Source organism: Oculina patagonica, chromosome 3 (assembly GCF_052425735.1).
Source record: "Oculina patagonica isolate OP01 chromosome 3, crgOcupat, whole genome shotgun sequence".
NCBI classification, from domain to species: domain Eukaryota; kingdom Metazoa; phylum Cnidaria; class Anthozoa; order Scleractinia; family Oculinidae; genus Oculina; species Oculina patagonica.
Genome location: NC_135760.1, coordinates 15,728,713 through 15,743,554, shown reverse-complemented (window position 1 = coordinate 15,743,554; position 14,842 = coordinate 15,728,713).

Sequence of the window (14,842 nt, the reverse complement as noted above, 5' to 3'; positions counted from 1 at the left end):
AAAAGTTGGAAATTCACTATATTGGCACTAAAATAAAGGAGAACTCGAAAGAACGCTTGATTTAAAAACTGCAGTCCTTCCTTATTGTAAATTCTTAACCGAAGAGATTAACAATAAGCTTACTCGCATTCGTTACTTGAATTATTTCAATTCAAATTTTGCATTGCTTTTGTCTTTTAAGAAAAAACTGAATTTAAAGTGACAAACTGAGTTTCGTTGCATTTTAAATGGCTCCGTTTATGCTTACAGATGATAAATTATAAATTAAAACTGCCTCCATGATGTTACTCAGTGTTCATTTGCTAATAATACAAAACAAATCTTAAGCTACGTCCAAGCCCAAAACATAAAAAAGCATATTTTTATAGTTTCGACATTTCACAATAAACTAAAATTTTCCCTACCTTCTGCTGTTCCGGTCTTCAAATTCTTCTTTTTTTCAAGAAGACTTTGCAAAGACAATCCGCAGAATTATTAGCCTTTTTACACACGAACGTTCTTCAGATAACAATGATATCAAAAAGTAAATATATGTTATACTTTGTTCACTCGAATGGCTTGTCTACCAAAAGGCGGTACATTTATAAACATGCCCGCTCCAATCATCTGGCAATTGATCAACATTCATTGAGGTATAATAAATTGCTTTCAATTGTCCGCCGATAAAAAGATATCAAAACATCGACAGCAGATGTCGTAGATTATATTTCATTTGAAGGCAAGATAATGAAATTGAAATCATGGGGGTGTTTTTTTCGTACGCATGTACATTCTTTTATTTGCAGAAAAATACACACAAAACAAGAATGTAATTGCTCAGAAATTGTTCAGCGAATGTTTTAATAATAACTTCCGTACGGGTTGTCCTCGTAATTGCAAAGTATAATAGAAAATTAAAAGGTTTTAAATTGTAATCAAACCCTTTTGAAAGTGATGGGTGCGAGCCAGTTACCTTTCTAGAATGGGTTTTCATGACTTGGATGATAAAAAGAGAAAATAAACCCGCCACGATGTCGGATGCGATAAAATGGATTAACCCCAGCAGTCTTTAAGGAGACTTATTAGACTTATTGGCTTATTTTCAATGACTCGGCGGTCAATAAGGGAAATATTAAAGTGACCACAATACTGAAAGTAGTCGGCGAAATAAATAAGAACTCACGCATTGTAGAAACTGACCCGGGCGACAACTGTGCCGGGTAACTGTGTCCATTGCAAGATCTTATCCAAAATTATTATTCAAAACTATTCAAACATCTCGCATTGTTTAAGGTTCGTTTTTCTCAACCCACTTGCCAGTGTTTGCCACCGGAAGAAAGCAAATTTGGGCGAGAAGCATTAACAGCAAATAGGAAGAGCTATTTATTTTATAAAGTAGTTTCAACTTGACAATTGTCAATTTAGAAAAAAATCGAAAATAAAACCCAGTATAATTAAAGGTGGAAAAATGACAGAAAAATTGACGTACTTTCCGACAATCTACGTCATCTACAAGACGTTTTCTCGTTGTCATTTCCTTTTCCATGCGTTTTGCCAGACATGAGGTGTCTTATTTTTTTTAACCATCATGAAAACAATGGCAGTAAATATTTTTCTTCTTGGTCATTGAACAGAGAAACAAAACAAAGGGAGAGGTAAATTTCCTCTTCGCGCAGCCATCTTAGATACTGCTCCGAGTTTCGCCGCTCTGTACTCGACGTCCCACTGAGGACTTGAATTAGCTAACGCTCTTTTTTCGGCCTTTTTCCTTTCACTACAGTTAATGTAAAAATGACTTCCTGACACCTGCAAAACAGGCCCAAGTAGTTGTACTAGGCAATAAATCGAAAATGGCCGACTGTGCTGGAACAAATGTCAACGTTCGGCTAAGGGGAGTTGTCTTTATTTATCGTTAATTGTTGCCATCGGGGAGTGGTGTTTCGTGAGCTAAAGTGTTATTGCCTGCCGTGCCATACGTGTAGTTACTGACTGAAGGGGAAGGAAATATAAAGAACTCTCAAGTGCCCGCCAGGTAAGCTACTCGCCCTCACTCTGCCCACCTTTTTACGTGGTCTCACGGAAACTGTTCGAGGACAAAAATAGATTAAGCTGTCTATTTCAAAGTGTTTTCATTGTAATTAATAAAACGGTTAATGTACTTAAACACTCATATTATGTAAATTACCTTAAGGAATCATACGTAGGTCTCGACCATTTCTCTATTTCTTAAGTTAAACTCTATTTTAGTATTTTGTTTTTAGTCATTTCAATTTTATGATATAGAGGGTCTCAATGGGGTTAACCGTTAGCCGTAAAACGCCCGACATCCCACGGAAAGTAGTTTTAAATGGAAAGTAGTTTTTAACTTCTGTAAACCATAATGAAAATAAGCAAAATCCAAAATTTTAAGCGTTCCGTAAAAGCCACCACCCCATTGAGACCCTCAATATAATGAGGGCCACTAGTTTCTCAGTTTTTAACTGTAAAGTGTTTTACCCTCGTTAAGTAAAGTTATTATTATTATCATATTGAGTGGAAGTTAAAACCGTTTTAGGAAGATTCTCGGCGGTAGGTTTCGGTTGACCGAGTTCAACATTTCTTGAACTATTAGACTACGAGCAGTCCCTATATTTTCGCACAGTCCGTCGAGCCTGAAGCGAATTTTTTTTTTGAAGAGTACGTAAAAAAAATGAACGCGCGGGGGGAGGAGGCGGGACGAGGCGAGAAGCGAAAAAAATTCAAGCTCGACGTACTCTTCGAAAAAAAATTCGCATCAAGCTCGATGGACTCTGCGAAAAAATAGGGACTGCTCGTAGTCTATGAACCATTCATCAGATGTTCTGACTGTCACGTGACACCCAATTTATTACGTCATATGTTAAATAGGGCGGTGGAAAAGTTAAATCTTCTTGAAGCCTAGTGGGTCAGCCTTTTTGTAGCATGAAGCGAGACTAGGAGCGTTGCAACTCCCCTGAATAACCTTACGGTTTGCCTGTACCCATTTGTACTCCTGACTCAGGGTCCCCTATACTTTTTACGTGAAGCGTAATTGAGGCTACCGTATTTACTAGAATAAGCACCGCCCCCGAATAATTGCCGCAGTCCCGATGCGGCGCTTATTTGAGGAATTCCGTTTAGCTAGTAACAGCACTACAAAGCAACTCTAAAACAAACTTGGAAATTTCTTTTTCATCAAAAGCGATGTTTTGCAGTTAAATGTTATAGTTTTACCGCTCGCCCATTAGTTCTTCTATTGCGAAACGCAGCTCTGTAAATGTTGTGAAGGCCGTGAACTTTGCCAAGACAGCTAGCGCTACTTTTCTTCAGCAAGAGACCGGCGAAGACTGACAATCACCAGTAAATGTATATCTTTATTTAAGCTTGGTTCGTTTTAAACAGATTAAGCTTTTGACAGCTAGTTTGCCGCTTGCGTGATCTTGACAGACACAATAACGGGTCCAACACCTTCCGAGCGTATTACTGACAGTCTAAACAGTAGCCTGCGTGGCCGGCGTTCAAAGGGGAAGGAGAAGGGGAGTTCGAGCGCGAAGCGCGAGGTGCGAGGAGAGAACTCCCCTTCTCCTTCCTCTTTGAACGCCGGCCACGCAGGCTATCTAAACAGGGAACGCCATGATTTTTGCGAAGAAAGAACTGCAAGAACTAAAACCCAGCGTAGCGAGTTTATGCACGCAACAAGCACAAGACAGCGAAGAGGTGTGAAAACTTAGAAAGGAGATGGAGCAGATAAAGTGCCGAAACATTAAACTAGAGGCCTATACGAGAAGGGAAATTAGAAAGCGTAAAGATATTCAATCCCGGGGGGGGGGGGGGCGGGGGGGGGGCACTTCCTATAAATAGGCTGATGGGGATGTGCCGCTAGATGGGGTCGCATTTTCACGACTGGGCTGACTATAATGGGGTCGCTTTTTCAAGCATTTTTATAGGATGACTAGAATGGGGTCACACTTTTCCGGGATTTTGAGAGTACAAAAATTCTGGCAAGTTGTGATTTATAAACGGAAAGATTCGCTGAAAAAAAATGTAACCGTATTTATTGCTGTTGTTCAATATTTGACAAACGGCTCCCAGAAAGGGACTAAGTTTAGGTCATGAAAATTACATTTACCCAAAAGTGACTAAGATGGGGTCTATAATTGGCCATAGATTATGACTATAATGGGGTAGGGGTTCTGAGAGGCCAGTGGCACATACCCAACAAAAATTGACCCAAGTAACCCCCCGGGTATTCAATCTCAACGAAACAGAAGGTGAGACACCGCGAGAAACTAAAGATTTAGTGAGAAATATGATGGAAGAGAAACTGGGAATAATAAGAGAAGATATGAATGAAATTCGCTTTGAGCGAGTGCATCGCCTACCAACTCGGCGAAACTCGCAAACACGTACTAAGCCCAGGCCGATAATCGCCAAATTTAGTTTCTATCAGGATAAAGAGTACGTAATGTCAAAGGTTAAAAACCTGAAGGGTACCGGAATAGGAATTTCACACGACTATCCCAAAGAGATTGATGCAATTCATCAGAAACTGTACCCAGTACTAAAGAAAGCCAAACAAGGGAAACAGTCAGCTTTTTTCAAAGTTGACAAGCTAATTATTAATGGTCAAGTATTTAGGGGTGCGGAAACCGATAATCTTCCTTACTATGGACTTATTATGAATATAGAATAGCACAGTTTAGGCAGACTGAGGGCTGATGAGCTCAAATGTACGTTGGAGAAACATTTTGTGTATTTACGTTATTTGTAGTTTGTATAAATTATTTTCTTGTATACGGCGACGCGGTAATTAATTATAAACTCGATTTTACTACTGATAAGCATCAATCAACGCCTGCATAGACTGTCCACAGCCCTCTATTTTTTCGTGTTTTTTCGATCGATGAGCGCGCGGTGAGAACGGCAAGAGAACTGGACGCCAACGCAAAACGGAAGAAGCAAGGGGGTGGGGGGGCGGGGAGCGAAAAAAATATTTTTCTTTCGCTCGCATCACGCCCCCGTCCCCCGCGCTCGCTTCGTTTGCTTTTTTGCGTTGAAAAATCGAGAGGCTGCAAACACTCTAACGCCTGCAAATCTCAGTTATTTTCAATGCGCACATTCTTTAACAGTTTTTCTTTATATTACTTTGATTTCGAAGATAATTTATTCTCTTACTCTTGAGATGTTTTTTCGTCACCATAGGTTTTTTTTTCTCCTTTTGGCTTCTTCTGCAGTTTCCAACTTCATATCAAATCAGAGATGCTAAATGGCGGATGTTTTTAAATTAGTATCGCTCATTAGCAATTTTCAAAAAAGAAGAACAATGTTCACTTGGTGCAGGAAACGCAAAGCAGACATAATATTTTTGCAAGACACACACTCCACAGTTAAAACAGAAACACAATGGAAGAATGAATGGGGTGCAGAGATCATAACATCCTACGGAAGCTCTAACGCACGTGAAGTCGCAATCGTGATTAAAGCTGGATTTGATTGTTCTATTCATCAGCAGATTCTTGACCCTATGGGGCGCTATATCATTGCAAAAGCTGTCATCAAAGATAGAACGTACGCTATATACGGTACGCTCCAAAAAAATATTAATATCTTATTTCCTTCTTCAAAAATCTATTTGCAATCTTACAAAAAGAAAACCTAGAATCAGAAGAAAATATAATCATAGGAGGCGATTTCAACTGTCCATTAAATCCTGAACTTGATAAACAAAGGGGGCGTGCTGCTCCAAAGAAAATCAGTTACTAATTGTATCGAATGCTTACAAAATCAACTTGATTGGTAGACATATGGCGAATCAAAAACCTAGATACAAAGAGTTTCACCTGGAGTCAAAAATCTCCAAGAATATTTTGTCGACTTGATTATTATCTGATATCTAACAATTTATTTGACATGGTGAGATCTATACGCAAGGAATTTTTAAGGTTGGCGATCTTGTTTCGAAGGAAGGTATTTTTCTCAAAAGTGACAAAATTCTCAGTTCCTCTTTATCTTCTGGTCACCTTTTTGCTCTAATGGGGGTTATTGATGCTATCCCAAATGAATGGCGTTCTATAATTAAAACAAACCCTTATTGTGCTCCCTCTCCTTTGGATCAAACTTGTCTTGTATTAACAATTGCTGGTAAAACTATTGACCTTACTAATATCACATCTAAATTGGTTTATAGGGAATTTCGTTCTTTTAAGCAAACTTCACCCACCGCTAAAGCTAGAATTTTGACTAAATATCCGGATCTTTCTATAGACTGGAAAAGACTATATTCTTTGGCTTTTGAAACTACTCTGGATACAAAACTAAGAGAATTTCAATATAAATTATTAAACCTTATAGTTTTCACCAATAAAAAACTTTACCAGTTCAAAATGGTGGAATCCCCCTTATGTGTTTTCTGTAATGAAGAAGAGGAATCCCTAGAGCATTTATTGTACTTTTGTAAGTCATCAACATTTTTTTGGAAAGAGCTTTTATCTTGGCTCGCAGATGAAGTCAATATTTTGCTTAATGTCTCTCATTTAGACATTTTTTTTGGAAATTTGACCTTGACAAAGATTTTCTTTTAGTTAATCATATTATTTTGCTTGCTAAATACTTTATCTATAAATGTAAACTTTCCAAGAACTGTCCATCACTTATAGTTTTCAAAGCTAAGTTAAAAGCAACCTATAAATTGGAATTATATATAGCAAACAAGAATGGAATTCTAATTAATCATTACAAAAAGTGGGATCATCTTCTCTTTTGGCTTTCTCGATGTTGATATTAACAATAGTTAAGTAAGCCTAAGTTGATGCTTTTGTTTTTGACTTTTTGACCTTAGTTAACAATTTTTCTTTGTTTTTTAATGCAGTTTTTCTTTTCTTTTTTTGTCTTATTTTTGCACATAATTTATAACAAATATTTATATACTGTATCTTTTAGTAGTGTAGCTATATTTTGTAAGTAGAGTGGCATTTGTATCAGTATTGTAAGCCGAGCAAGAATATGTAATGTATTGTAATGAGGGTACCTGTATTAGTTCTTTTTTTTTGTTGTTGTCTTTTTGTTTCTTGTTTTTGTAAGCTTTGTGTAAATATCAATAAAAAAATTAAAAAAAAAAAAAAAAAATGGTGAGATCAACTGAGATAATTCCCGCTATTAGGACAGACCATGACGCAATTTCGCTAGAAATTGGAAAGCTAGAAAATGAGCTAAAGGGTCCTGGATATTGGAAATTAAACTGCTCGTTGTTAGCGGATGATGCGTATTTAAACAGTGTAACAGAACTGCTGCCAGTATGGGCTGCAGAGGGAAGAAATAGAGGATATTACATGGTCGCGCGGAGATATGAAATTTATCTTCGAGTGTTCAAGCAACGAGTGAGATATCGGTTTTGAACACGAGAAGATAAATTTCATATCTCCAAGCAACCATGTAATATTCTGTTTATTATATAGACCAACTAATTAGGATGTTTTTGGCGATTTTCCGAAGATTTCCGAGGATTTTCCGAAGATTTCCTAAGATTTTCAAAATGTTGTCTGAAGGTCGTACGAATGTTTCTGAACATTTTCCGAAAATTTCCGAAGATTTCCGAAGCTAACCGAAGATTGCCGAGGAAGATCCGAAGATGTTTCGACTTAATATCGATAAACTTTGGCTCATTGAGCTATGAAACGTGGCAAACTGCGAGATGATTGGTCAAAAATGATATCCACACATGTGTGGATACCATTCCCTTGATACATTTTTCTCGATTTGCTACCACTCGCTAAAGCACTGCATTCTATATAATAAAAAAATGTTCTACCTGATATAATTCATCAAAATCAGACTGGATGTGTAAAAGATCGTTTTATAGGCGAAACCATACGATCTATCTACGATATTATGGATTTCACTGCAAAGGAAAATATTCCCGGTTTAATGGGTTTTATCGATTTTCAGAAGGCTTTTGATAGTGTTGAATGGGAATTTCTCTTAAAATGTCTTGAAGAATTCAATTTCGGTCCAGACTTCATTCGTTGGGTTAGAGTTTTTTACAAAGACATAAAAAGCTGTATCATAAACAACATATCAACTTCAAATTTCTTCTCACTTGAACGTGGCGTTCGACAGGGAGATCCTTTATCTCCATACCTTTTTGTAATTGCGGTAGAAACGCTGGCAATCGCCATTCGACAGAACCCTGATATCAAAGGTATTGTTATTGGACAAGAGGAAACAAAATTCCTGCAATATGCCGATGATACAACTGCAACATTAGCCGATGTCGATTCAGCAAAATCACTCAAGATATTTCTGGCCTCAATATCAATTCCTCAAAAACGGAAGGTATGTGGATCGGTTCATTTAGAGGAAAAATGGAAGAACCATTCGGCATTAAGTGGCCTAAAACCCCGATCAAAGCTTTAGGCGTTTATTTCACATACGATCCGAAACTTCTAAAGGAGAAGAATTTTATTGAACGGCTTGACAGCATCAAAAAGCTTATTAATATCTGGACTTGAGAGGCCTATCTCTTTATAGAAAAATAACAATAATCAAATCCTTCTTGATCTCGAAGTTTGTTTATGTTTGCTCGATATTACCACCACCAACAGAAGTAGTAAGTGAACTGAATCGATTGCTTTTCAAGTTTCTGTGGAAAGGTGTAGATAAAGTAACTCGTGTGTCTGTAATAAACGAATATGAGAGGGGCGGTTTAAAAATGATAGATGTTGATTGCATGATTAGATCTTTGAGGTTAGGATGGCTATAGAGAGTATTTAATGATTCAACTGCTACATGGAAGAGATATTTTTTTATCTGTGTGAGCACGTTGGGGGAATCTTCTTTCTCAGTTGTAACTATGATGTCAAAGATTTCAATTTATCCTCTCAATTTTACTACGAACTTCTGCAATGTTGGTCAGAATTTCGCGATACCTTTGCTGAAGAAAAGGATTATCAAAACATTATTTGGAACAATAAAGACATAAAAAACCGGTTTATTTCAAAAAATTATCGCGAGGCAGGAATCACGTACACGCATGATCTTCTTTTTGACCGGGATATTAACGTTGCCTTCACTCACTTATCGAACAAGATTAACAAAACCAATTTTCTTCAGTGGGCAGGCCTCCGACACTCTATACCTTCACAGCTAAGGATTGCGAATGTACCGTTATCAACCCTATCTCCCTCTTTTACATTTGAGAATAATATATTCGATATTAAACAAAAAAGATCAAAATATTACTATTTTCTACTTGTTTCCAGAAAGGCCCAACCTCCCAATATCACCTTTAAATTGCAGAGGGATTTTGATTTTTTCAATCGACCAAATCAATCAAATCTTCTTATTACCGCATTCTGTTGCACTTGAATCTTATGTTAAAGCTTTCCAATATAAAGTTATAAACTCTATTTTTTATACGAATACTAAATTACTTAAAATTGGTTACAGAAGCGATAATTTGTGTACGTTTTTTAAAACTGAGTCAGAAACCTCAAATCGTTTCTTTTATAACTGTTCCCACACTAGACAATTCTGGACAGATTTTGCATCATACTGGCACCTACTATCAAAACAGCAAATCCACCTCTCCCTAAAAGATGTTTTATTTGGAATATTTACGGGAAAATGCCCTTTACTTGATCTATTAAATTACTTCATAATTATTGGAAAATTGTTCTTGCAATTGTGGGACTGCAGAAGAAATCAAACCCTTCCTAAAATCGAGGGGTTTAAAGCCAAAATTAAAATTAAGTATGAAATAGAAAGTAAAATCACAAAAAAAGAATATTTTAATAAAAAATGGATAATTAAACCTATATAATAAATATGTATTATTGTTATTATTTCAAATGTTACTATCCTTAAGGCTATCTTTGTGTGTGTGTAATAACTTGAGAATTGTAATAGTGAAGTGTAATTATCATATTTATTAATTAACTTTATTTTATTATTATTTTTTTCTCATTATAATTTTTTTTTCCTATTCCTAAAATGTATGTAACTTTACTGTGTAATAAATGTTCTTTTTTTGTAATTGCAATAATAATAAAAAACAAATAAATACAAAAAAAATGATTTTTGCGTGAACGTGAAAACATTTTTAGAATTAATCGTGACCGTGAAAAGCCAAATATTTTAACGTGATGCCATTTTGCAGAGAGATATAGGGGATCCTGAGGCCTGCTTGGCAGACGCAAAAACAGGAGGGGAGGGAAGGGAAAAAGCTGGGAATAGGCGCTGTGAGAAGTGCTTGTTGGCCAAGCCCAACACAATCCCGGAGGGGGGGGGGACTTGCATATGAAAAGGACGGGAATACTCGTCGGACATTTTGAAAAGAACCCCTAAACGAGACCAATCTGGGTGTGGCTCAAGCTTTTTTTGACTCCTAAAAGATACCAAAAAACTAAGAATAGAATTTATATTTTGTTCATTTTTTCCTGTGCAGCCCTAAACGAGACAATTATGTCTAATAATATTGGCGTTTTGTCCGGAACACCCTAAGCGAGACCAAAATCCGAAATTTATACCCCTAAGCAAGACGACGAGCATCCCCGTCACTTTCATATGCGAGTTCCCCCCCCCCCCCCGGGAACTAGGCTTTGGTAGATTGTGCTCCTAAAAGTGGCATATTATGCTACTAGCAGTGCTTAAATTTTGCCAAATTATGCAAAAATATGCCAGATTCCCAAATTATGCTTCTGATTTCCGATTCACAAAATGACGTAGATTCTGTACATGAGGTGCGCAATAACGACACCAAATTATGATGTTTTTCAAATAAACTGTTGTTGTACATTTATTTGTGTTTTATGGCAGTTGTACGGCCGTCAGCTGTCCAAATTAGCTGCTCGCATCTCTGATCGTTTGTATGCCTCCAACGACTAAACAATCACATTGTATAGCTACAACACGCATTGCAAGACAAATACCTAATTTCATTTATTTCTGTGGTACACCATATTTACTACATTTTATGAATTTATGCTCCAAAAAGTGCTAAAAATGCTAATTATGCCGTGGCGTGCTCGTTTCACAAAATATCTTTTTAGCTCCAATTATGCCAAAAATTATGCTAGCACAATCTACCAAAGCCTACCGGGAACACAATAACCCTAGCGCGTTTGATTCTCGATCTAAAGTATTATTAGGCCACCGCGTCTCCCACATATAACGATTAAATAATTAATTGTAATTGTCCGCAATGGACGGAGTTGCAATAAGAGGTTAAAAGATAGCACTGAAAACAGACGCTTTCGATTCACATTGAATGAAAATTCATTCACGCATATGTGGTCGTATGTCGCTCAGAATTTGAGTGTGCCGGGAAGGGATGTAAAACAAAAAGATATATTTTTTTATTTGCCTCACGCTCGTGACATGATAAATATTACGTCTTTCTCATTTCACTACTGAGCTTAAAATTTGCCATCTTTCTCTATCACTATACTATTGCTGATCCCAGTATGCAGGACGCGTGTCACATGACAGCTAGCAAATGGCCCAGCTCACCATAAGTCTCTTCGTAGCTCAGTGGATAGACAGCTCGCCCAGTGTTTGCGAGGTTCATGGGCTCGATTTACGTCAGGAACGCAGATTTTTTTCTTTGCCCTACGCTCGTGACATTACGTATACTTCGCCCACAAGCTGTCGTGACACGGTTCGCAGCTAGTGCTCGTGCCATTTTCTGATTGGATAATAGAATCGGAAATTCTAATGTTCTTCGCAAACTTTAACGAGAATTTGCCGAAATGCAACCGCGTCCGATTTTTTGAGGGACAAATTATCAAGCTAAAAATTGCTAAATGCCTGCCTCAACCGCCTACAGGTAAATAAAGAAAGTTTTCTTGTTCAGCTCACTATTCACGCAAAAGCTTAATTGCTTTTCAAATAAACGAGACTGGTGACCGTCAAATAAATTATTTACTATCAGCTATTTCTCTCTTTTTTATATGAAAAATTACAAATATTAAGTTTCGTTCCTACGAAAGACAAATGACAAATTTAATACACACATGCAATGTCCTCTAAGTAGTTCTGCTTTCACAAATGAATTGAGAACGATACTTATTTACAAGCAAGACCCGTAGTATACTCAAAACGAGAAGGAATTGATTTAAATTACAAATTAGGCTTCGTTTCTGCAGATAGGGACAAACTCCGGTTAAAATAAAATGTGTATCAGTTTTTGCCACAGTTCATGACGGTTAAAACACTGAAATAGTAGAAACTTATACAACATAGCAAACTCCTCGGTTTTGGAAATAAGTGGATGGAAACTCCTCGTCGTCACGATCAAATAATGATAGCTGAATAATATTAAAATTATGCATACGAAAACAGTGTAAGAGCGAATTTCCTTCACATGAGTACAGAGTATTTGTATTTACTGGAAACGTCGTCATCTGGACGAAAGAAATCGATCGCCAAGAAGGAGAAAAATGTCAGCACGAAATGGGACGGAGGAACAAAAGCGAAAGCCGTGATCCACCACATTCCGATCGCTGATCCAGCGAACGTGACGGGTTGCAGAAGGAGAAGAACGAGGAAAATCGTCGACCAGTCGCGGTCTCCTTTCTTCTTCTGCCCTTGTGGGGTATCCCAGATATCTAGTAGCATCGGCGAAAGCAGAGTCGCCCAGACAGACAGAACTGCACCCAGGCCGTAAATTACAGAAAGCGTGATAAGCCAGTCTTCTCCAAGCACGATGTCCTTCCCCATGTTTGTTGAAAATATTATTCAAATATAATCACCAAAATTATTATTTCGTACCAAACGCGGTCCTTGATGGGATTTCTGTAGAACTTGATGAGCTTTTTTCCAGACTTTGACTGGGTTTCTGCCAACTTTAAACGGGTTTCTAGCTTTTCAAGGGAATAATGTCTAAGCGGCGGTCCGTGTTTTCGAAGTTGAAACGTCAAAACGTTTTTGTTTGACGGAAGATCTGGACCTTTCTCATTAAATATGCATGCCGGTTGTTTGAAGAAACCAAGACAACCGGGAAGGTAGAAGTAATTTGAATTTTAAAACAGGCATAATAGACACCTGCTGTAGAGAAAACAATGGATTATATTTAACTCATTTAGCATGTTACATGTAAAGCGAAAACTTGTCAGCGATTCTTTAATTTATTGGTCAGCGCGTTAGGAAACAAACCGTCGAAACAAAACTCTACATTTAAAGCGACTGTGTCACGGATTTTAACTCAATTCAAATTCGTTGAAACAAAAATAACCTCTTAAGGTGATTCCACTGAAATAGAAAGAGTTTTAAAAATGTTCTGAAACTTGGTCCAGGTTACAATTATGTTATGAGCATTAAAAAAATGAAATAAAAAATGGGGGTCACCGCGCTAGTTTTTGTGTAAAATGGATGGGCATTATAGTAAATATACGACCCGCAAGGTATATATTAGGAACCCCAGTAATCCGAATGGGGAACTATTGTTTCTAGAAAAAAATCATTATTGCATTAAAGTATTAGTCTAGCTCAACAAAATAGACTTTGATCTAATATTAAAAATTACTATTCTTATTGTACAGAAATTAAGATAATGAAAGAAATTAAAGATTTTGCTTCGTGCGCACGCCAACGGCACTAGCCGAAAACGTGTTTTTTTACGGCATTAAAATTAAAATATCTCAATGTAGAATTTTATACTTTTCTTTAATAAAATCGCGATATATTGTAGACAACCGTATGGCATTTAAATTAATGCATTAAAAAATTTGGGTCACCGTGCTCGTTTAAGAGAAAACGACCATTTTCTTCCCTACCGAGCTTAGCCTGAAGGGATTCTTGCAGTGTTCTGTGTGCACGCGCTCGTGCGCGCGCATTCTCGACCCCAGAGCTCTTCTCTTTTGCGCATGACTGACGGCAATCTCGTCCCCGGCCTGCGTTTCCCTTGACCAGCGGTCGGGAAACTTAACGGCTCTGGACGAATCCAAACCGGAACCGGAAATCCTGGTTCCGGTGTGATTGTGCGCGTGCGCCAGAGATTGCAAGACTCTTTTGCGCACGCTCCACGTTCCACTGAATAATTAAAAGTCATTCGACCGTTAATTCATTCACAGGAGACAAGACATGTCTGCGGTTTATGCAATTCAGGTCGTGTCACGTGTATTGCTGTGGCCATTCTCTACTTCTCGATCCTTCATCTTATGTGAAATCTCTGAGACTTTGTCTAACATCAAACAACGAAGCAAACTCTCCACCACGCATGACAGTCTTTTCTCGGCCCCAGGTCCCTCCCGCGCAACGATCCGGCCTCTGGACGAAACGGCGAGGAGCTCGGCAACCCTGGAACAGAGCCTATTCTCATGTTCGGACACTTCTGATTGGTCTCTGTCGCCAAATTGCGTGCGTCGGCGGTCCCCCCTGGTTGATGTCTTGCTGTTCAGCTGTCTGTTTTCGGGTCTGTTTGAGATACTCTCCTTCTATTTCATTTCGCTTACAGCAGAGAATCGTCCAAAAAAGCACTAAATACGTGAACGACTATAAACCGCAGACATGTCTGATGTGCAACGGTCGATGACTTTTATTTTTTGAACATTTTAAATAAAGTAATATACTTGCTGATTTTAACTACTGGGGCTACACGAGCTAAAGCTGTAACATTAATTTTTGCTGAAATTGCAACAAATCTACTGTTTGAGAGCCGTTCTCTGGATGTGGAGGGCGATAGAGTCATCGTAGCAGATTTGCTACGCTTGCGTGGAGTTTCCCAGAGCTTTTGTCGCCGTCAGTCACGTGAAAAAGACAATAGCTCTGGGGTCGAGAATGGTGCGCGCGCTAAATGACGCGAAAACTTATGCGCAGCAAGGATGCGCAATGCAATTCAGTGGAATCACCTTAAACAGTGAACGACAATTTT